Consider the following 24159-nt stretch of genomic DNA (forward strand, 5'->3'; position numbering starts at 1 on the left):
CCCCCCCTTCATCCTTCTAAACTCCAGCGAGTACAGGCCCAGTGCCATCAAACGCTCCTCCTACGTCAACCCACTCATCCCTGGGATCATTCTCGTGAGCTCCCTCTGGACCCTCTCCAACTCCAGCACATCCTTCCTCAAATAAGGGGCCCAAAACAGCTCTCAATATTCCCAGTGTGGGCTGACATGTGGCCTCGTAGAGCCTCAGCCTTGCCAACACTGACGAAACCACTCGTATCATGGGTATCGGCACATTGCTACATCTCCTGCATCAATTCCACCCACCATCTGTTGTTTAGCACGGAGGCTTTTTGTTGGACCTTAGCCTTCTGAATGGTGTATATCTGTTACCTTTCCTTTGAGAAAAAAACGTTATAGTCATAGAGATATACTTGCCCACACCGGCCAACAAGCCCCATCAACACTAGTCCCACCTGCCTGCGTTTGGCCCATATCCCTCTGAACCTGTCCTATCCTCGTACCTGTCTAATTGCTTCTTAAACTTTGCGATAGTCCCTGCCTCAACTACCTCCTCTGACAGCTCGTTCCATACACCCACCGCCCTCTGTGTGTAAAAAGGTTACCCCTCAGATTAATTAATTAATAAGTTAATTCTAGCCATAGAGGGAGTACAGAGCAGGTTCACCAGATTGATCCCTGGGATGGCAGGACTTTCATATGAAGAAAGACTGGATAGACTGGGCTTGTACTCGCTGGAATTTAGAAGACTGAGGGGGAATCTTATAGAAACATATAAAATTCTTAAGGGGTTGGAGAGGCTAGATGCGGGAAGATTGTTCCCGATGTTGGGGAAGTCCAGAACCAGGGGTCACAGCTTAAGGATAAGGGGGAAGTCTTTTAGGACCGAGATGAGAAAACATTTCTTCACACAGAGAGTGGTGAGTCTGTGGAATTCTCTGCCACAGAAGGTAGTTGAGGCCAGTTCATTGGCTATATTTAAGAGGGAGTTAGATGTGGCCCTTGTGGCTAAAGGGATCAGGGGGTATGGAGAGAAGGCAGGTACAGGTTACTGAGCTGGATGATCAGCCATGATCATATTGAATGGCGGTGCAGGCTCGAAGGGCCGAATGGCCTACTCCTGCACCTATTTTCTATGTTTCTATGTTTCTATGTTTCCTGGTCATTCTCATCAAACCAATCTTGGTTTTATCTTTAGTTTAGAGTTTGGGCAGTGGAGATACAGTGCGGGACCAGGCCCTTCGGCCCATCGACTCCACGCCGACCTGCGATCTCCATACACCAGGACTATCCGACACACACAAGGGACAATTTTCAATTTTTACCGAAGCCAATTAACCTACAAAGCCTGCACGTTTTAGGAGTGTGGGAGGAAACCGGAGCGCCCAGAGAAAGCCCCACGCAGGTCACGGGGAGAACGTACAAACTCCGTACAGACAGCACCCGTAGTCAGGATGGAACCCGGGTCTCTGGCGCTGTGAGGCAGCGACTCTACCGCCGCGCCACCATGACACCCCTTGGAGAAGCTCCCCATGGATGGTTTCGCGGAGCTACTTGGAAGGCTGTGGCACTCGATGAAGACTACTCTGTTTCCATGGGAACTCTCAATCCAATCCATCACTCATTTCTTCTGAGTTCATTCCCAAGGTGATAATAAGGTGTTATTATTTAATGAGTAAACGGCATTAATACAGAACCTGCAGTCTTATTTACTTACATTGCTTGTAATCCTTTGTCTTTGGAGGAGCAATGGGTGAGACAGCTTACGAACATCTGGGTCTCGTTACACCACTCACATTAAGGGCGGCACGGTGGCGCAGTGGTAGAGTTGCTGCCTTACAGCGAATGCAGCGCCGGAGACTCAGGTTCGATCCTGACTACGGGCGCCGTCCGTACGGAGTTTGTACGTTCTCCCCGTGACCTGCGTGGGTTTTCTCCGAGATCTTCGGTTTCCTCCCACACTCCAAAGACGTACAGGTATGTAGGTTAATTGGCTGGGTAAATGTAAAAATTGTCCCTAGTGTGTGTAGGATAGTGTTAGTGTGCGGGGATCGCTGGGCGGCGCGGACTCGGTGGGCCGAAGGGCCTGTTTCCGCGCTGTATATCTAAAATCTAAAATCTAAAAAATTAGTTAGTTAATTAGTTCCTGGTCATTCTCATCAAACCAATCTTGGTTTCATTTTTACTTCAGACTTTAGCGACACAGCGCGGGAACAGGCCCTTCGGCCCATCGCCTTTCATGCTGACCAGCAAACTCTGTACACGAGCATTATCCTGCACGCACACCAGGGAGAACGTTTGCACGATGAGCGTTTGTCGGCACTCACAGTTTTGGCCACGCCGTTCTGTGAGAAAGATGTTGCCAAGGGCGGCACGGTGGCGCGGCGGTGGAGTTGCGGCCTTGCAGCGCTTGCAGCGCCAGAGACCCGGGTTCGATCCCGACTGGGTAAGGCAAAGCAGCGCCTTTACCACCTCAGACAGCTGAGGAAATTCAGAGTGTCTCTGAGGATCCTTCAGTGCTTCTACTCTAGGGCTGTCGAGAGCATCCTGTCCGGCAACATCACAGTCTGGTTTGGGAGCAGCTCTGCCCAGGACAGGATGGCCCTGCAGAGAGTAGTGCGTTCGGCAGAACGCACCATGGGAACTACACTCGTCCCCCTGCAGGACCTATACATCAGGAGGTGCAGATCCAGAGCAAGCAAGATCATGAGGGACCCCTGCCACCCCAGTAACGGACTGTTCCAGATGCTACGGTCAGGCAAATGTCTCTGCTGTCACGCTGTGAAAACGGAGAGGATGAGACGGAGCTTCTTCCCACAGGCCATCAGGACTGTTAACTTTTATAACTCCAGGGATTAAATATTGTGTTCTCTGTATTAACGTTATTTATATGCTGTAACTAATTCTTTTTTTTGCACAATCCGCAGGCATTGCCACTTTCATTTCACTGCACATCGTGTATGTGCATGTGACAAACAAACTTGACTTGACTTGACTTGAATTGACTACCCGTGCTGCCTGCACGGAGTTTGCACGTTCTCCCCGCGACCTCGCGGCTTTTCTCCGAGATCTTCGGTCTCCTCCCACGCTCCAAAGACGTGCGTGTTTGTAGGTTAATTGGCTTGGTGTGTGTGTAAATTGTCCCTGGTGTGTGTAGGATAGCGTTAGTGGACTTTATTCCTTGGAGCGCAGGAAGGTGAGGTTTGACCTTATAGGGGTGTATAAGATCACGAGAGAAACAGATAAGGTAAATGCACCGACCTTTACCCAGAGTAGGGGGATCAAGAACCAGAGAACATAACCTTAAGGTGAAGGAGGAAAGATTTCACAGGGACCTGAAGGACACCTTTTTTTACACAACGGAACAAGTTGCCTGCTGAGGTGGTTGAGGTACTATCTCAACGTTTAAAAAACATTTGGACAGGTACATGCAAAGCATAGGATCAACACAAGCTTTTCACTGTACCTCAGCACACATGACAATGAACTGAACTGAACTAGTGCGATATGGGTCAAATGGGACTGATTTAGATGGGGCATATTAGTCGGCATCGATGAGTTGGGCCGAAGGGCCTGTTTCCACAATGCCTGCCTCTGCCATGTTCCCAATCAGAAAAAGCTTAGTCCATAAACAGGTCTGTATTTCAATCTCTATTCTCCCACTCTGTTATTGTAGTTGTGCAATTAAGCTGTTTGAAACATAGAAACATAGAAAATAGGTGCTGGAGGAGGCCATTCAGCCCTTCGAGCCAGCACCGCCTTGCAATATGATCATGGCTGATCATCCAAAATCAGTACCCCGTTCCTGTTTTCTCCCCGTATCCCTTGATTCCGTTAGCCCGAAGAGCTAAATCTAACTCTCTCTTGAAAACATCCAGTGAATTGGCCTCCATTGTTTTCTGTGGCAGAGAATTCCACAGATTCACAACTCTCTGGGTGAATCACAATACCGGCGTGTGACATTCTACAAAAGTCTTTTGAAGACTGTTCAAATTGTCAACAAATCCTCACCCGGTGGTAGATCTAGGGTGGTTGCCAAAGAAAGTCCCGAGGAACTGGAAACAAATGTCATAAAATATGCAAGAGTTTCTTCCGAAGACAGACACAAAAAGCTGGAGTAACTCAGCGGGTCAGGCAGCATCTCTGGAGAAAAAGAATAGGTGACATTTCAGGCACTGCTGAACTACTATCTACCTCTTTGATGACCCTCGGACTATCCTTGATCAGACTTTGCTGGCTTTACCTTGCACAAAACGTTATTCCTTTATCATGCATCTGTACACTGTAAACGGCTCGATTGTAATCGTGTCTTTCCGCTGAGTGGTTAGCACGCGACAAAAAGCTTTTCACTGTACCTCGGTACACGTGACAATAAACTAAACTGAACGTGGGTTATAACCCTTTGGAATGGAAGGGTCCCAAACCGAAAAACATCACGTGTTCTTTTTCTCCAGAGATGCTGCCTGGCCCGTTGAGTTACTCCAGCTTTTTGTGTCTATCTTCGGTGTAAGCTGCTTCCTACACAGTATCTTCCCTGTTACCAGACTACTAAACAGTCCTCTCATAAGCCAGGGTGTAGTGTAGTTTAGTTTAGTTTACAGATACAGCATGGAAACAGGCCCTTCGGCCCTTCGGCCCACCGGGTCCGCGCCGACCAGCGATCCCCGCAATTTAACACTATCCTATACCCACCAGGGACCATTTTTACATTTACCCAGCCAATTAACCTACAAACCTGTACGTCTTTGGAGTGTGGGAGGAAACCGAAGATCTCGGATAAAACCCACGCAGGTCACGGGGAGAACGTACAAACTCCGTACAGACAGCGCCCGTAGTCGGGATGGAACCCGGGTCTCCGGCGCTGCATTCGCTGTAAGGCGGCAACTCTACCACTTACCATGGTGAGGACACTGGACATTTTCTCTATGACTATAAAGCTACCACGACTCTTGACTTAGGTATTTTTCTCTTTGGCTGACTTGTACTTTTGTATGGCTTGACCCTACTTAGATATAGTAGGATTTAATTTGACTAAACCACATGCAAACAAAAGCTTTTCGCTGTATCTTAGTAAATGTGACAGAAATGAACCGATACCCCATACCAGAAATTAGAAACAAGGATTAAAAGGATTTTTACACTTGATTAACTTGGCCACATTAAAAAAAAATTGGCTGTGTACAAGAGATTATGAAGTTGTAAGGCCACAGTGAGTAAACTTGAAGAAAGTCACACAGTTACATCAGGTGGTGAATCTGTGGAACTCATTGCCACAGAAGGCTGTGGAGGCCAAGCCAATTGATATTTATAAGGCTGACCAGTGATAGGTAGATTCTTGATTAGTGCGGGTGTCAGGGGTTGTGGGGAGAAGGCAGGAGAATGGGGTTAGGAGGGAGAAATGGATCAGCCGTGATTGAATGGCGGAGTAGACTTGATGGGCCGAAAGGCCTCATTCTGCCCCAATCATTGATGAATTTATGATGTTGTGAGCTCAGTGGACTATAAAGTGTGAAATACTCTGAACGCTAGCTTTTCAGTTTGCGGGGATAGCATTTGTTGGTTTACACGGTGGCGCAGCGGTAGAGTTGCTGCCTTACAGCGAATGCAGCGCCGGAGACTCAGGTTCGATCCTGACTACGGGCGCCGTCTGTACGTAGTTTGTACGTTCTCCCCGTGACCTGCGTGGGTTTTCTCCGAGATCTTCGGTTTCCTCCCACACTCCAAATACGGTGATGGAGAGAGATAGAGAACAAATGAATGAAAGATAGGCAGAAAAGTAACGACGATAAACTAAACAAGCCGTTGTTAGCTGTGGGCTAGGTGCAAACGAGTTACAGACAATGAGACTCGACAAGCCGACTGAAACTGGTATGACTTGGGTGGGGAGGGATGGAGGGAGAGGGGATGCAAGGCTTACTTGAAGCTGGAGAAATCAAAATTCATACCAATATGTTTGTAAGCTGCCCTTGCAAATGATGAGATGCTGTTCCTCCAATTAGCGGTTAGCTTCACACTGACAATGGAGGAGGCCCAGGACAGAAAGGTCAGTGTGGGAATGGGATGGGGAATTAAATATGAGAGGGTGTTCTCATCTTTATATATGCTCCCAGTGCAGTGAATGTACATGATACATCCTCAGTACTGTGAAGACCATGTCAAGAATTAGCCTTTAGACATTAGAGATACAGTGTGGAACTTGCCCAGTACACTAACACTGTCCAACACACACCAGGGACAATTTTACAGAAGCCAATTAACGTACGAACCTGCACGTCGTTGGAGTGTGGGAGCAAGCAGGAGCTCCAGGAGAAAACCCACCCGGGTCACGGGGAGAACGTGCAAACTCCGTACAGACAGCACCCGTCGTCAGGATCGAACCCGGGTCTCTGGCGCCGTGAGGCAGCAACTCTACCGCCACGCCGCCACGCCACCGCGCCGCCTTTCGTTGCGCGTTAACCAGTCAGCGGAAAGACAATACCTGATTAGTCAGGTTGTCGAGGCCTACAGGGAGAAGGCAGGAGAACAGGGTTGAGAAGGAAAGATTGATCAGCCACGATTGAATGGCGGAGTAGACTCGACGGGCCGAATGGCCTAATTTTGCTCCGATGATTAATGAACTTATGAAGAAGGAACAGGAGAAAACATTTGCATTGATATGAAGCGGGCACTAAAAGTCACTGGAAAATACCGAACCAAACCTTAAGAACATTTATCCTTGCCCGGGAGAGACAACAGCAGTTATATTGTACAAAATAACGGTACATTATGATCCTGTTTGGCAGATTGCAGAATTATCTTTTGTCTGCTGCCCCCCGTGCTAGTTCAAAGTCATTAAGAGGATTTGCCAAACTAAAGTTTGCCTGCTTCTTGTCAAAATATATTCTCTGAGACATTATGACCAAGCTGTCATTTCAATACAGAATGACAATGCTAACACTTTCACATTAGTTCCCACAGCTCCCCGTTCTCACTGACATGTATCCACTGTGCCATTACATTCTCAGCAATTGAAAAATATATCAGGAATATTAATGGCAAACCTCCGCTCTCTGTTTTACCCTCAGTGTTTTTCATCACGTCAGTTTCATACATTAATGAATGTTTGATGTATTCAAGAGAGAGTTCGATTCAGCTCTGAGGACCAATGGAATCAAGGGGTATGGGGAGAAAGCAGGAATGGGGTACTGATTTTGGATGATCAGCCATGATCGTATTGAATGGCGGTGCTGGCTCGAAAGGCCGAATGGCCTACTCACTGAAAAGAAGCATGCAGGTACAACAGGCAGTGAAGAAAGCCAATGGAATGTTGGCCTTCATAACAAGAGGAGTTGAGTATAAGAGCAAAGAGGTCCTTCTGCAGTTGTAGAGGGCCCTAGTGAGACCGCACCTGGAGTACTGTGTGCAGTTTTGGTTTCCAAATTTGAGGAAGGATATCTTGCTATTGAGGGCGTGCAGCGTAGGTTCACTAGGTTAATTCCCGGAATGGCGGGACTGTCATATGTTGAAAGACTGGAGCGACGAGGCTTGTATACACTGGAATTTAGAAGGATGAGAGGGGATCTTATCGAAACGGAAATAAATTATTAAGGGGTTGGACACGTTAGAGGCAGGAAATATGTTCCCAATGTTGGGCGAGTCCAGAACAAGGGGCCACAGTTTAAGAATAAGGGGTAGGCCCTTTAGAACGGAGAAGAGGAAAAACTTTTTCAGTCAGAGAGTTGTGAATCTGTGGAATTCTCTGCCTCAGAAGACAGTGGAGGCCAATTCTCTGGATGCATTCAAGAGAGAGCTAGATAGAGCTCTTAAGGATAGCGGAGTCAGGGGGTATGGGGAGAAGGCAGGAACGGGGTACTGATTGAGAATGGTCAGCCATGATCACATTGAATGGCGGTGCTGGCTCGAAGGTCTGAATGGCCTCCTCCTGCACCTATTGTTTATTGTCTATTGTCTATTTTCTCCGAGATCTTCGGTTTTCTCCCACACTTCAAAGACCTACAGGTTTGTAGGTTAAATGGCTTGTGTTTGTTATTCCTGGCATAAGTGTAAATTGTCCCTAGTGTGTGTAGGATGGTGTTAGTGTGCGGGGATCGCTGGTCGGCGCGGACTCGGGGGACCGAAGGGCCTGTTTCCGCGCTGCATCTCTAAATGAAACGAAACTATAAGGAAGTGGTTTAAATGCAGAGTTAAGCATCATTCAATTAGCCCACATTGCGGCTGCAAAGATTAGCAGTGAGAGGTCTTTTGTCATAGTCTCATCGCATCTGGAGATAAATTTTTCGGCAGACAACAGGATCAGGACTGAGCGTGTAATAGATGCACTCAGCTGCAAATTTTTATATAATCAAATACATTAAAAAATTGCCTGTGGCACTGCAAAGCTAAAACAGTTGTGAGATAAGTCTTTCAAGGTCTGCAGAGGGAACAGTTAGTCCATTTTTCACCGTGGGATGGAGACGAGAATGGGTGGGAACAAGGACAGTGGTGAGGTATGAGGGGTTACATCAGCCAGAATTAATACTGGCAACTACACACAAGATTCAGCAGACTAAGATACCCACATCTATCAGGCACCTCTGCATGCCACGTTGAATTTATTTTTAGTTTAGTTTAGTTTAGAGATACAGCGCGGAAACAGGCCCTTCAGCCCACCGAGTCCGCACCGACCAGCGATCCCCGCACACTAACACTATCCTACACACACTAGGGCCAATTTTTACATTTACACCAAGCCAATTAACCTACAAACCTGCACGTCTTTGGAGTGTGGGAGGAAACCGAAGATCTCGGAGAAAACCCACGCAGATCACGGGGAGAACGTACAAACTCCGTACAGACAGCGCCCGTGGTCAGGATCGAACCCGGGTCTCCGGCACTGCGAGGCAGCGACTCCACCGCTATCAGTGAAGTTGCAACTCTACCGCTGCGCCACCCGGCCGCCCATGTGTCTGTCTTCCATATCACGTGACATAAGCCATTTAGAACGGAGATGAGGAAAAACTTTTTCAGTCAGAGAGTTGTGAATCTGTGGAATTCTCTGCCTCAGAAGGCAGTGGAGGCCAATTCTCTGAATGCATTCAAGAGAGAGCTAGATAGATCTCTTAAGGATAGCGGAGTCAGGGGGTATGGGGAGAAGGCAGGAACGGGGTACTGATTGAGAACGATCAGCCATAATTACGTTGAATGGCGGTGCTGGCTCGAAGGGCCGAATGGCCTCCTCCTGCACCTATTGTCTGTTGTCCATTGTGACTTCCCCACACACCTGCTGATGACACGTCCTCTTCAGTTGGCTGAAGCAGTGAGCTGCAAAGATTCATATCCTTGCTGGGAGAAGCAACTCTTCCTTATCTCTCCCCAAAATGGGTCATTCTTTACTCCACCTCCCGATTCCCTCGTAACCTGGTCTACCCCAACAGCTGCTGACGACATTCTACCGCTGCACCATAGAGAGCATCCTAACACATGGCATCCCTGTGTGGTACCTCACTCAGCTGCACGGAGGCAGAGAGGAAAGCTCTTCAGCGGGTAGTCCATAGAGCTCAGAGGACCATCGGAACACAGCTAGCAGCCTTGGAGGGCATCTACAACACACGATGCCTCAGAAAAGCCACCAGCATCCACAAAGACTCTTCACACCCCTGCAACAGTCTGTTCGAACTTCTACCACCGGGCAGACGATACAAGGCCTTCTACGCCCGCACCTCCAGACTCAGGAACAGCTTCATCCCCAGGGCCATAGCTGCTATGAACCGGTCCTGCTGAGCCGGATGGTCACATCGCACAGTGAACCGGCACAGATCTACTTGCACTTTATTCTGTTTTAAAACTGTTCCAATTTGTTTCATTGGGTTGTTTAAATTAATACTGACTAGCTAATTAATTTATTACATCGTATGGGAGGCGCATTCCCAATCTCGTTGTACCCCTGTACAATGACAATAAAGATATATTGTATTGTATTGTATTGTAACTCAATATCAATCTTGTCAAGACCCATTAGACACTTGACCCTTTTATTGTACGTTAACCATCTTTCTGTTTGTTTTCACCTCGTGCTGGGTCATTGTCTAAATGGTGCCTTTGACAGATCGATGAGCACAGGGGGGTATTGATCAGTATCCAGGGAGTTCCTTTGGTGACCCTCGGACTATCCTTGATCAGACTTTGCTGGCTTTACCTTGCACTAAACGTTAATCCCTTATCATGTATCTGTACACTGTAAATGGCTCGATTGTAATCATGTATGTCTTTCCGCTGACTGCCTAGCGTGCAACAAAAAGCTCTTCACTGTGGATAGAAGGAAAATGGCGACGTTTCGGGTCGAGACCCTTCTTCAGACAAACCATCGCCAACCACACTGGCCCATTTTCGGTTAACACAGGATGTCCTTGAATAGTCATACAGAGAGCCATTGAGTTAGACAGCACGGCAACAGGCCCTTCGGCCCAACTTGTACATGCCAACCAGGATGCACCATCTTCACTAGTCCCACCTGCCCGCGCTTGGCCCATGGCAAGAGAGAGCGAGAGAGTGATTTATTGTCATGTGTCCCACATAGAACAATGAAATTCTTACCAGCAGCAGCACAACAGAATGTGTACAGTACACTGTAAACAATGTGATAAACGAGAGAGGAAATAAGACCCAGTGTGTGGATATATACACATACTGACAAATACATATATATATATATATATATATACACAAAATTCTGGAGTAACTCAGCAGGTCAGGCAGCATCTCAGGAGAGAACGAATGGGTGACGTTTCGGGTCTTTCCAGGTGAGACAGAGGTTCACAGAGGGTCTCGATTCCTCCAACCTCATCTATTGCATCCGCTGCTCTAGAAGTCAATTTCTTTACATTGGCGAAACCAAGCGAAGGCTCGGCGATCGCTTCGCCCAACATCTTTGCTCAGCCCGCCTTAACCAACTTGATCTCCCGGTGGCTGAGCACTTCAACTACCCCTCCCACTCCCAGTCTGACCTTTCTGTCCTGGGCCTGCTCCAGTGCCATAGTGAGGCCCATCGGAAATTGGAGGAGCAGCCCCTTATATTTCGCTTGAGCAGCTTGCAGCCCAGCGGTATGAACATTGACTTCTCCAACTTTAGATAGTTCCTCTGTCCCTCTCTTCCCCTCCCCCTTCCCAGTTCTCCCTCTATCTTCCTGTCTCCACCTATATCCTTCCTTTGTCCCGCCCCCCTGCCATCAGTCTGAAGAAGGGTCTCGACCGGAAATGTCACCCATTCCTTCTCTCCTGAGATGCTGCCTGTCCCGCTGAGTTACTCCAGCATTTTGTGAATAAATACCTTCGATTTGTACCAGCATCTGCAGTTATTTTCTAACACTATATATATATATATATATATATGCTCCCTGTGATGGATATTTTTCGTTTTATGTTGGTTTTGTGATTGTGTGTTTTATTGCCTCTCATTGTTGACAGTGAGTAACGTAATTTTGTCCAAAAACATGTTTTTGAATGACAATAAAGGCTATTCTATTCTATATATAAATATATATATTATACACTGTGTTTACACATATATATACGGGTATATATACATATATACATATATCTATATATACACACATACATACATACACACAAAATAACAAACAACAAATAATAATGTCCCTCACAATCTTTCTATCCATGTCCATGTGTCTTTTCAAAGTTGTTATAGTATAGAAACATAGAAACATAGAAAATAGGTGCAGGAGGAGGCCATTCGGCCCTTCGAGCCAGCACCGCCATTCATTGTGATCATGGCTGATCGTCCCCAATCAATAACCCATGCCTGCCTTCTCCCCATACCCCCTGTTTCCACTAGCCCCTAGAGTTCTATCTAACTCTCTCTTAAACCCATCCAGTGATTTGGCTTCCACTGCCCTCTGTGGCAGAGAATTCCACAAAGACGTACAGGTATGTAGGTTAATTGGCTGGGTAAATGTAAATGTAAAAATTGTCCCTAGTGGGTGTAGGATAGTGTTAATGTACGGGGATCACTGGGCGGCACGGACTTGGAGGGCCGAAAAGGCCTGTTTCCGGCTGTATATATATGATATGATATGATAAATTCACAACTCTCTGGGTGAAAACGTATTTTCTCACCTCAGTTTTAAATGGCCTCCCCTTTATTCTAAGCCACGTGTCCATGTGTCTTCTCAAAGCTGTTATAGTAGTTTAGTTTAGTTTAGTTGAATGACTCTAAAGAGGTTGAGCAGGCTGGGACATTATTCCTAAGAGTGCAGGAGGATGAGGGGTGATCGTACAGGAGTGTACAAGATCATGAGGGGGGTAAATTGGGTAAATGCACAGAGCCTTTTACCCAGAATAGGGGAATCAAGAACCAGAGGACATAGGATTAAGGTGAGGGGGGGGTGAAAGATTTAACAGGAACCTGAGGGGTAACTTTTTCACACAGAGGGTGGTGGGTGTATGGAACGAGCTGCCGGAGGAGGTAGTTGAGGCTGGGACTGTCCCAACATTTAAGAAGCATTGAAACAGGTGGTACATGGATGGGACAGGTTTGGAGGGATATGGGCCAAACGCAGGCAGGTGGGCCATGTTGGTCGGGGTGGGCACGTTGGGCCGAAGGGCCTGCCTCCATGCTGCGTGACTCTCTGACTCTCTGAAAGACTTCCTAGATGCGTCCTGCTAAGAATACCACGATTTTGAAACGCCACTTTGTTAGGGTGGATGAGGTTTTAGCAACCAATTATCACACACCTGTAATGGTAATCCTTCAGAAGCTCTCAGGCAAGTGATAAACCTCTTAATCAGTGTAAATATCCCACCAGTTGCTAATCTGCCTCGGTCGTCCACAAACCTATTCCGTGCCCTCCCGCTGTGCTCAACCTTGTTAAGCGACAGAAGAGTTTTCTTTATTCAAGGAGAATTACAGTAATTGGAATGTTTTACAATCCTCAAATGTGGCTGCACACTTTTAATGCAGAAAACGTGTGCTGAGGCAAGTATGTATTGGTGTCCAGAGCAAGCGGTAGAGTCGCTGCCTCACGGCGCCAGAGACCCGGGTTCGATCCTGACCACGGGCGCAGTCTGTACGAGGTTTGTACGTCCTCCCAGTGACCTGTGTGGGTTTTCTCCAGGAGCTCCGGTTTCCTCACTCATTCCAAAGACGTACAGGTTCGCAGGTTAATTGTCTTCTGGAAATTGACCTGAGCGTGTGGGATAGAACGAGTGTATCGGATGGGCAGAAGGGCCGAAGGGCCTGTTTCCACACTGTATCTCTAAAACTAAAAGTGAAACTAAAACTCAGTGAGTAATTCAGATGCTGCCTGACCCGCTGAGTTATTCCAGCACGTTGACTGTTAAACGTTTGGCATGTCATACAAAGGTGCCAAACACTGAGGAAGGGTCTCGACCCATTCCTTCTCTCCAGAGATGCTGCCTGACCCGCTGAGTTACTCCGTTTTTTTGTGTCTACCCAGCATTAATATATTCACCCTGCCTTGGAGGGGAGGACGCTCCTCAAACTGCGGAGCACCCTGGACAATACAGCTCACCCCCTCCATGACACACACTGGCCAACCTGAGGAGCTCCTTCAGCAACAGACTGGTCCCACCAAGATGCAGCACAGAACGCCACAGGAGATCCTTCTTCCCTGAGGCTATCAAACTGTACAACCCCTCCCCCTTCTGTCGTGGGGTAGACTGACTCCCCTCCCCAAATCTTTGTACATCCCCAATCCTGGACTTTAGTTTAGTTTAGTTTAGAGATACAGCGCAGAAACAGGCCCTTCGGCCCACCGGGCCTGCGCCGACCAGCGATCCCCGCACACATTAATACTACCCAGCACACACACTAGGGACAATTTTACATTGATACCAAGCCAACTAACCTACAAACCTGCACGTCTTTGGAGCGTGGGAGGAAACTGAAGTTCTCGGTGAAAACCCGAGCAGGTCACTTCTAGCAATGTATTTTACTTCTAGCAACGTATTGAGGGCGTGCATCGTAGGTTAATTCCCGGAATGGCGGGACTGTCGTATGTTGAAAGACTGGAGCGACTGGGTTTGTATACACTGGAATTTAGAAGGATGAGAGGGGATCTTATCGAAACGTACAAGATTATTAAGGGGTTGGACACGTTAGAGGCAGGAAACATGTTCCCAATGTTGGGGGAGTCCAGAACCAGGGTCCACAGTTTAAGAATAAGGGGTAGGATATTTAGAACGGAGATGAGGAAAAACCTTTTCAGTCAGAGAGTTGTAAATCTGTGTAATTCTCTGCCTCAGAAGGCCGTGGAGGCCAATTCTCTGAATGCATTCAAGAGAGAGCTAGATAGAGCTCTTAAGGATAGCGGAGTCAGGGGGTATGGGGAGAAGGCAGGAACGGGGTACTGATTGAGAGTGATCAGCCATGATCACATTGAATGGTGGTGCTGGCTCGAAGGGCCGAATGGCCTACTCCTGCGCCTATTGTCTATTGTAGTGCATTGGGAAATGTTACCAATTTCAACTTAAATGAATAATTACTGGACTGTCAATAGGATTAAAACTGGGAATATTAGTCCCTGCCATACTGGATGTTCATTTGCTTCACTTTAGAATGACCTAAATGTCAGAGTCCTAATGCCTAAAGTATTTTTTCATATATGGGGTGCACCATTTTCAACGATAAATTCCTCACTGTGAAAGAAGTAATCCCAGCTGGCTTGAAATGTATACTAAAGTGCATTTGCAGTTATAGATTTTAACATTATCTCAAACATAAAAATTGTCTAAGTGGAAAATTAATCTACATTAAGAAAAAGCCTTTTAAGGCATAAACAAATGTTAGTTAAATGAAAAAATAACTCCTGCCACAGCAGATTTTCCATTCAATAATTGATTTTCTGTACAACTTTATTCGGTAAGCAGTTCCACGCTGTTTACTGACTCGCTAATGGAACATCTATTTCTTCAACCTCTAAGGTTAAGATGGAACAGATAATAGCAACGAGACTGGACTTATCTTTGTAATTAGCATTCCAGCTGATTACTCTTCAAACTCTGCGTGTGCAGTTAGCGTTTAAGGAGGAAAAATAACTTGCGAGGACAATTTGCCATTAAACCTACACTTTGAATGTCGTAAAACGTCTCCAGATATTTTGTGGGAGTGCTGGCAAACAGCATCAGACACTGAACTACCTGAGGACATCACAGGGTTGGGCAGAGAGGGGGTGGCACGGTGGCTTAGCGGTAGAATTGCTGACTTACAGCGCCGGAGACCCGGGTTCCATCCTGACCACGGGACACTGTCCGTATGGAGTTTGTACGCTCTCCCTGTGAACAAGCGGGTTTTCTCCAGGTGCTCCGGTTTCAGACAACACTCCAAAGACATACAGGCTTGTACGCTAATTGGCTTGGTCTAAATGTAAATTGGCCCTGGATACAGCGCGGAAACAGGCCCTTCGGCCCACCGGGTCCGCGCCGACCAGCGATCCCCGCACACTGACACTATCCTACACCCACTAGGGACAGTTTTTACATTTGCCCAGCCAATTAACCTTCAAACCTGCACGTCTTTGGAGTGTGGGAGGAAACCGAAGATCTCGGAGATACATGAAACATGAAATTAAAGTGATGAGTGGAAAGGATTGGGAATGTACAAAGATTGGGGGGTGGGGGATTCAGTCCTCAGTCTCAGTCTACCCCACGACAGAAGGGGGAGAGTTGTACAGTTTGATAGCCACATGGAAGAAGGATCTCCTGTGGCGTTCTGTGCTGCATCTTGGTGGGACCAGTCTGTTGCTGAAGGTGCTCCTCGGGTTGGCCAGTGTGTGTCATGGAGGGGGTGAGCTGTATTGTCCAGGATGCTCCGCAGTTTGAGGAGCGTCCTCCCCTCCAAGACCACCTCCCATGAATCCCATGAATCCAACTCCACCCCCAGGACAGAGCCAGCCTTCCTGATGAGTTTGTTGATCCTGTTGGCGTCCGTGGCCTTTGCCCTGTTGCCCCGGCATTTTGAAGGAAGGGAGCTTATTTGAGCAGAGATAAATGTTGATATCACAGACCAGAGGGCATCACGGTGGCGCAGCGGTAGTGTTGCTGCCTTACAGCGCCAGACACCCGGGTTCGATCCTGGCTATAGGTCCTTAGTTTAGTTTAGTTTAGAGATACAGCGTGGAAACAGGCCCTTCAGCCCACTGAACCCGTGCCGACCAGCGATCGCCATGTACATTAGTTCTATCCTAGACACCACAGTGAACCTACAGAAGCCAATTAGCCTATGAACCTGCACGTCTTTGGAATGTGGGAGGAAACCAGGGCACCCGGGGAAAACCCACGTAGGTCACGGGGAGAACGTGCAAACTCCGTACAGACAACACCCGTAGTCAGGATCGAACCCGGGTCTATGGCGCTGTGAGGCAGCAACTCTACCGCTGCGCCACCGTGCCGTTACTCCAGCGCTTTGTGTCTCTTTTCCAGTAAAACCAACATCTGCAGTTCCTTCTGCCTACACCAAAACTTTAATGTGCAAACTTGCAAATTTCGTGGTTATTCTTACAAGTAAGTGGTAAAATGACTTCCTATCTAAAAAAACACAGTGACATCTGGTGCTTTGAGCAGTAAATATATTTATTCAAAGGTAATTCTTAATGAATACTCTTGCATTTATATAGTATTTTAAACCACTCTTTCAAGATGTCCCAAAGCATTTTACACACAATCTGATATAATTTAGGATACGTGGCAGCTAATTTGCACTCAAACAGCTGCCATGTATAACATAATGACCAGATAATGTGTTTCGATGTTGATTGGGAGATACAAATTGAACAGGCGATCACAGGTAGTGCCACTGCCATTCTGTATTGTGTTAAGGGATGGTCTATTTAGCTGAAAGGGCCCATTTGACCTCTAATCCACATGTCATCTAAAAGATAGGGCGGCACGGTAGCGCAGCGGTAGAGTTGCTGCTTTACAGCGAATGCAGCGCCGGAGACTCAGGTTCGATCCTGACTACGGGTGCTGCACTGTAAGGAGTTTGTACGTTCTCCCCGTGACCTGCGTGGGTTTTCTCCGAGATCTTCGGTTTCCTCCCACACTCCAAAGACGTACAGGTATGTAGGTTAATTGGCTGGGTAAATGTAAAAAATTGCCCCTAGTGGGTGTAGGATAGTGTTAATGTACGGGGATCGCTGGGCGGCACGGACTTGGAGGGCCGAAAAGGCCTGTTTCCGGCTGTATATATATGATATGATATGATATGATATGATATGATATGATAGACCTGTAGAAATGTATCTTTCATTTCTGGTGCTAAAACAGCATCAGCAATCTGTAAAAAGATCATGAAATTTGTTGAGCTACAGGGCGTCACGGTGGCGCAGCGGTAGAATTGCTGCCTCACAGCGCCAGAGACCCATGTTCGATCCCGACTGCGGGTCCTGTCTGTACGGAGTTTGTACGTTCTCCCCATGACCTGCGTGGCTTTTCTCCGAGATCTTTGGTTTCCTCCCGCATTCCAAAGACGTGCAGGTTTTGTAGGTTAATTGGCTTGGTTAAAGTGTAAAAATTGTCCCTAGTGTGTGTGTGTGTAGGATAGTGTTAATGTGCAAGGATCGTTGGTCGGCGCGGACCCGGTGGGCCGAATTGCCTTTTTCCGCGCTGTATCTCTAAACTAAAGTTAGACACAAAATGCTGGAGTAACTCAGCGGGACAGGCAGCATCTCTGGAGAGAAGGAATGGGTGACGTTTCGGGTCGAGACCCTCTCCTCAGACCTCCCTAAACTAAAGTCAGGTTTAGAGTTTAAAACAGCAAAAGAGATTAGATGAGGCACAACGTAGTGTGAGCTGTCAAAGTCTCAAAGACCTGACGGTGCCAAGAGGAATGGGAGACAGGAAGAGATAAACTCAACTAAACTTCCAGAACCAGGGGCCACACAGTCTAAGAATAAAGAAAGGGGAGGCCATTTAAAACTGAGATGAGAAAAAACCTTTTCACCCAGAGAGTTGTGAATTTGTGGAATTCTCTGCCGCAGAGGGCAGTGGAGGCCGATTTACTGGATGGATTTAAGAGAGAGTTAGATAGAGCTCTTGGGGGCTAGCGGAATCAAGGGATATGGGGAGAAGGCAGGCACGGATTACTGATTGTGGATGATCAGCCATGATCACAATGAATGGTGGTGCTGGCTCGAAGGACCAAATGGCCTCCTCCTGCACCTATTTTCAATGATTCTATGTTTGTATGTAAACCTGTCAAAGTATATGTAGAGAAGGCAGTTGGTGCGTCCATTATTAAAGGGTTGCTTGGCCATGTCCAGCAGATGAATGGATATTTACTGTAATACAATCCACTTACCGTCAACTTCACCTGCAAATCGCTGCCTACTGAACAAACATTGCCACCATTAATCACCCGCCAATGACAAACGTCTGCACTTTACTAATTAGGTACATCAAATTTAACAGTGAAAACGTCCAAGCCAGACAAACCTTTCTAAGAGAAAATATTATCCGCCACAAATCCGAGATGCTTTTAGCTCTTGACATTTTAAAAAGTATTTCAGGCAAATGTTTACCAGTCTGGGGATTCCATCAGATAATGAATGACTGTATTTCACTCCGAAAAAAACATCGTGATATGATTTAGAAAAACAAGGTAATTGCTTACAGGATTGGAACAGAATAGAAACTGTTGTCCAGGCTCTATGCGTGAATGGCACGGTGGCGCAGCGGTAGAGTTATTGCCTTACAGCGAATGCAGCGCCGGAGACTCAGGTTCGATCCTGACTACGGGCGCCGTCTGTATGGAGTTTGTACGTTCTCCCCGTGACCTGCGTGGGTTTTCTCCGAGATCTTCGGTTTCCTCCCACACTCCAAAGACGTGCAGGGTTTGTAGGTTAATTGACTGGGCAAATGTAAAAATTGTCCCTGGTGTGTGTAGGATAGTGTTAGTGTGCGGGGATCGCTGGGCGGCGCAGACTCGGTGGGCCGAAGGGCCTGTTTCCGCGCTGTATCTCTAAATCTAAAAAAAAATCTAAAATCTATGCAAAATTTAGTTTGAGTTAAAGATTATTGTCACGTGTACCGAGCGAGGTACAGTGAAAAGCTTTTGTTGCGTGCTAACCAGTCAGCAGAAAGACAATACATGATTACAATCGATCCATTTACAGTGATTAGATACATGATAAGGGAATAAAGCCAGCAAAGTAAAGCCAGCAGAGTCCGATCAAGGATAGTCCGAGGGTCACCAAAGAGGTGGATAGTAGTTCAGCACTGCTCTCTGGTTGTGGTGATGTGGTTCAGTTGCCTGATAACAGCCGGGAAGAAACTGTCCCTGAATCTGGAGGTGTGCGTTTGACTAAACACATCAATGATCAATGATTGGTGTCAGGGGTGATATTATTATTCATTCAGCTTTTCTCCAGTTGTCTTTGTACAAAATATCTGGATGGTCTGGGCTGGTAAATAAGGACAGTGCGTCATCACTAACTTAGCCAAAGGCTGGCATTAATATTTATTTGAATGCAAATGACGACGCACAAATCTTGCAACCCTGACATCATTCCTGAGAGAAAGATGACACGACCAATTTGGTTGTTCAGGCACATTTTCCTCCAGCTTCATATATTATTCACATTAAAATAACTCCTTATAATAGTTCATAGTTCATACGTTCTAGGAGCGGAATTAAGCCCAGCGATTCCACTCCACCATTCGATCGTGGCTGATCTATCTTTCCCTCTCAACCCCATTCTCCTGCCTTCTTCCCCTAACCCCTGATACCCGCACTAATCAAGGACCTATCAATCTCCGCTATATAACAACCACCAGGGAGCGCTACAAGATGGCTACCTCGCCGACAGTCACCTCGACTGGTCCCGACCCTGGGTAGATCGCCCGGCGCGGGGGGGGCTGAGATTTCCCCCCACCCCCCCGATTCAGGAGCTTGATCGCCCCGACGAGGAAGGCTCGCCGCCGGCTACGGGATCCAAGACCGTCCCATCAACGGAAGGTTCGAGACCCCCGACCGCTAGGAGAGATTGAACTTTTTTTTGCCTTCCATCATATGTTGAAAGACTGGAGCGACTAGGCTTGTATACGCTGGAATTTAGAAGGATGAGAGGGGATCTTATCGAAACATATAAGATTATTAAGGGGTTGGACACGTTAGAGGCAGGAAACATGTTCCCAATGTTGGGGGAGTCCAGAACCAGGGGCCACAGTTTTAGAATAAGGGGTAGGCCATTTAGAACTGAGATGAGGAAAAACTTTTTCAGTCAGACAGTTGTGAATCTGTGGAATTCTCTGCCTCAGAAGGCAGTGGAGGCCAATTCTCTGAATGCATTCAAGAGAGAGCTAGATAGAGCTCTTAAGGATAGCGGAGTCAAGGGGTATGGGGAGAAGGCAGGAACGGGGTACTGATTGAGAATGATCAGCCATGATCACATTGAATGGCGGTGCTGGCTCGAAGGGCCGAATGGCCTCCTCCTGCACCTATTGTCTATTGTCTATCACAGTGAGGGATGTGGAGGAGTCACTGTGGTGGATGTTCATGTTAAAGTGTATTTTGTGTGTCCTGGTGCTTTTTATTGTTATGACTGTACGGCAAATGAAATTCCTCGTATGTTGCAAAACATACTTGGCTAATAAAGTATTATTGTGATTGTGAGAAATATCCATTGACTTGGCCTCCACTGTCGTCTGCAGCAATGAATCCCACAGATTCACCGCCCCCTGACGAAAAAAATTCCTCCTCATCTCCTTTCTAAAGGCTTGTCCTTTTATTCTGAGGCTGTGACCTCTGGTCCTAGACTCTCCCACTGGTGGAAACATCCTCTCCACATCCACTCTGTCCAGGCCTTTCCTGCCATCCTTCTTGAAGCTTGCAGTGTACAAAATCTGCTACGGCATTTTGGCTAATGGCAAGTTGGCTTTCATGACAAGAGGAGTTGAGTGTTGGAGCAAAGAGGTCCTTCTGCAGTTGTACAGGGCCCTAGTGAGACCACACCTGGAGTACCGTGTGCAGTTTTGGTCTCCAAGTTTGAGGAAGGACATTCTTACTATTGAGGGCGTGCAGCCTAGGTTCACCAGGTTAATTCCCGGAATGGCGGGACTGTCAGATGTTGGAAGACTGGAGCGACTAGGCTTGTATACACTGGAATTTAGAAGGATGAAAGGGGATCTTATTGAAACATATAAAATTATTAAGGGATTGGACACGTTAGAGGCAGGAAACATGTTCCCAATGTTGGGTGAGTCCCGAACCAGGGGCCACAGTTTAAGAATAAGGGGTAGGCCATTTAGAACGGAGATGAGAAAAAATATTTTCACTCAGAGTTGTGAATCTGTGGAATTCTCTGCCTCAGAAGGCAGTGGAGGCCAATTCTGAATGCATTCAAGAGAGAGCTAGATAGAGCTCTTAAGGATAGCGGAGTCAGGGGGTATGGGGAGAAGGCAGGAACGGGGTACTGATTGAGAATGATCAGCCATGATCACATTGAATGTCGGTGCTGGCTCGAGGGGCTGAATGGCCTCCTCCTGCACCTATTGTCTATTGTCTATAAATGTGAGCTAACTCAAAGGTACATCTTGGGAAGCAACGTGCAGATATAAACTCTGGTTTACTGCCCCTGTCTTCTCTCGAGTGTTGTTTTGATTCTGGTGTATTGCTGATTGTAAAGGGAAGGTTCGCACTATCGATCAGAAGAGGTGTCCAAGTTTCCTGGGCTGCCGCACTAGCGATGACTTTTGCAGCTGTTTGCTCATGAATTTGGAAGTAACGGGAACTAGTGTGTGGGAAAGAACTGCTAAAAGGAGCTGGTTCACATTGGCGATCGACACAAAATGATGGAGTAACTCAGCGGGACAGGCAGCATCTCTGGAGAAAGAAGGAAGATGAGGAAAAACTTTTTCAGTCAGAGAGTTGTGAATCTGTGGAATTCTCTGCCTCAGAAGGCAGTGGAGGCCAATTCTCTGAACGCATTCAAGAGAGAGCTGGATAGAGCTCTTAAGGATAGCGGAGTCAGGGGGTATGGGGAGAAGGCAGGAACGGGGTACTGATTGAGAATGATCAGCCGTGATCACATTGAATGGTGGTGCTAGCTTGAAGGGCCGAATGGCCTCCTCCTGCACCAATTGTCTATTGTCTATTGAATGGGTGACGATTCGGGTTGAGACCCTTCTTCAGATCGATTGACGAAGGGTCTCGACCCGAAACGTCACCCATTCCTTCTCTCCCGAGATGCTGCCTGACCTGCTGAGTTACTCCAGCATTTTGTGAATAAATACCTTCGATTTGTAGCAGCACCTCCAGTTATTTTCTTACACTGATATAGTCCAGGTGAGGCAGAGGCTCACCTGCACCTCCTCCAACCTCACCTACTGTGTCCACTGTTCCAGGTGTGGACTCCTGTACTTCGGCGAGACCAAGTGATCGTTTCGCTGAACACCTTTGCTCGGTCCGCCTCGGCCTACCTGATGTTCCAGTTTAAAAAACACTTTCACTCCCCCTCCCACTCCCACACAATAGACAATAGACAATAGACAATAGGTGCAGGAGGAGGCCATTCGGCCCTTCGAGGCAGCACCGCCATTCAATGTGATCATGGCTGATCATTCTCAATCAGTACCCCGTTCCTGCCTTCTCCCCATACCCCCTGACTCCGCTATCCTTAAGAGCTCTATCCAGCTCTCTCTTGAATGCATTCAGAGAATTGGCCCCCACTGCCTTCTGAGGCAGAGAATTCCACAGATTCACAACTCTCTGACTGAAAAAGTTTTTCCTCATCTCAGTTCTAAATGGCCTACCCCTTATTCTTAATAACATTGACCTTTCTGTCCTGGGCCTCCTCCACTGTCCCCCACCCAAGTCACACCAGCTTCAAAGTCGTCTTGTTGGGTCTCATTGTCTGTAACTCGTTTTCACCTAGCCCACAGCTACCAGAGGCCTGGTTCCTTTACATCGTCACTTTTTTGCTTATCTTTCGTTCACTTGTTCTATATCTCTCTACATCACCGTCTGTATCTTTCGTTTCTCTCTCCCCTGATTCTCAGTCTGAAGAAAGATCTTGACCTGAAACCTCACCCATTCCTTCTCTCCAGAGATGCTGCCTGACCCGATGAGTTACTCCAGCTTTCTTCTGTCTATCTTCGGTTTAAACCAGCATCTGCAGTTCCTTCCTACACATAATATTTTACAGCATTGGCCAAGAAATTAGCATTTGCACTATATTAGAAAGCTGTTTATTCTTGGCATGTGATTGGAAAGCAGGAGTTTAGGAATTAAATGTATTCTCTTTTAAATTATGGGCGGCGCAGTGGCACAGCGGGTAGAGCTGCTGCCTCACAGCGCCAGAGACCTGGATGCTGTCGGTGTGGAGTTTGCATGTTCTCCCTGTGACCGCGTGGGTTTCCTCCCACATGACAAAGACGTGCAGGTTTGTAGGTTAATTTTCCCTCTGTAAAATCACTCCTAGTCTGCAGGCAGTGCATGACTACATGGGATAACATAGAACTAGTGTGAATGGGTGATCAATGGGTCAGTGTGGACTTGGTGGGCCGAATGGCCTATTTCCATGCTGTATCTTTCTTTCTTTAGATTATTTTTTAATTTTTATTTAGAGATACAGCGCAGAAACAGGCCCTTCGGCCCACCGGGTCCGCGCCGCCCAGCGATCCCCGCACACTAACACTATCCTACACCCACTAGGGACAATTTTTACATTTGCCCAGCCAATTAAGCTACAAACCTGTACGTCTTTGGAGTGTGGGAAGAAACCGTAGATCTCGGAGAAAACTCACGCAGGTCACGGGGAGAACGTACAAACTCCGTACAGACGGCGCCCGTAGTCAGGATCGAACCTGAGTCGACGGCGCTGCTTTCGCTGTAAGGCAGCAACTCTACCGCTGCGCCACCATGCATCTATCTATCTATCTATCTATCTATCTATCTATCTATCTATCTATCTATCTATCTATCTATCTATCTATCTATCTATCTATCTATCTATCTATCTATCTATCTATCTATCTATCTATCTATCTATCTATCTATCTATCTATCTATCTATCTATCTATCTATCTATCTATCTACCCATCCACCTACCCATCCACCTACCCATCCACCTACCCATCCACCTACCCATCCACCTACCCATCCACCTACCCATCCACCTACCCATCCATTATTTAGTTTAGTTTAGTGCAGTTTAATTTAGAGACACAGC

Source organism: Rhinoraja longicauda, chromosome 26 (genome assembly GCF_053455715.1).
Source record: "Rhinoraja longicauda isolate Sanriku21f chromosome 26, sRhiLon1.1, whole genome shotgun sequence".
NCBI lineage: Eukaryota > Metazoa > Chordata > Chondrichthyes > Rajiformes > Arhynchobatidae > Rhinoraja > Rhinoraja longicauda.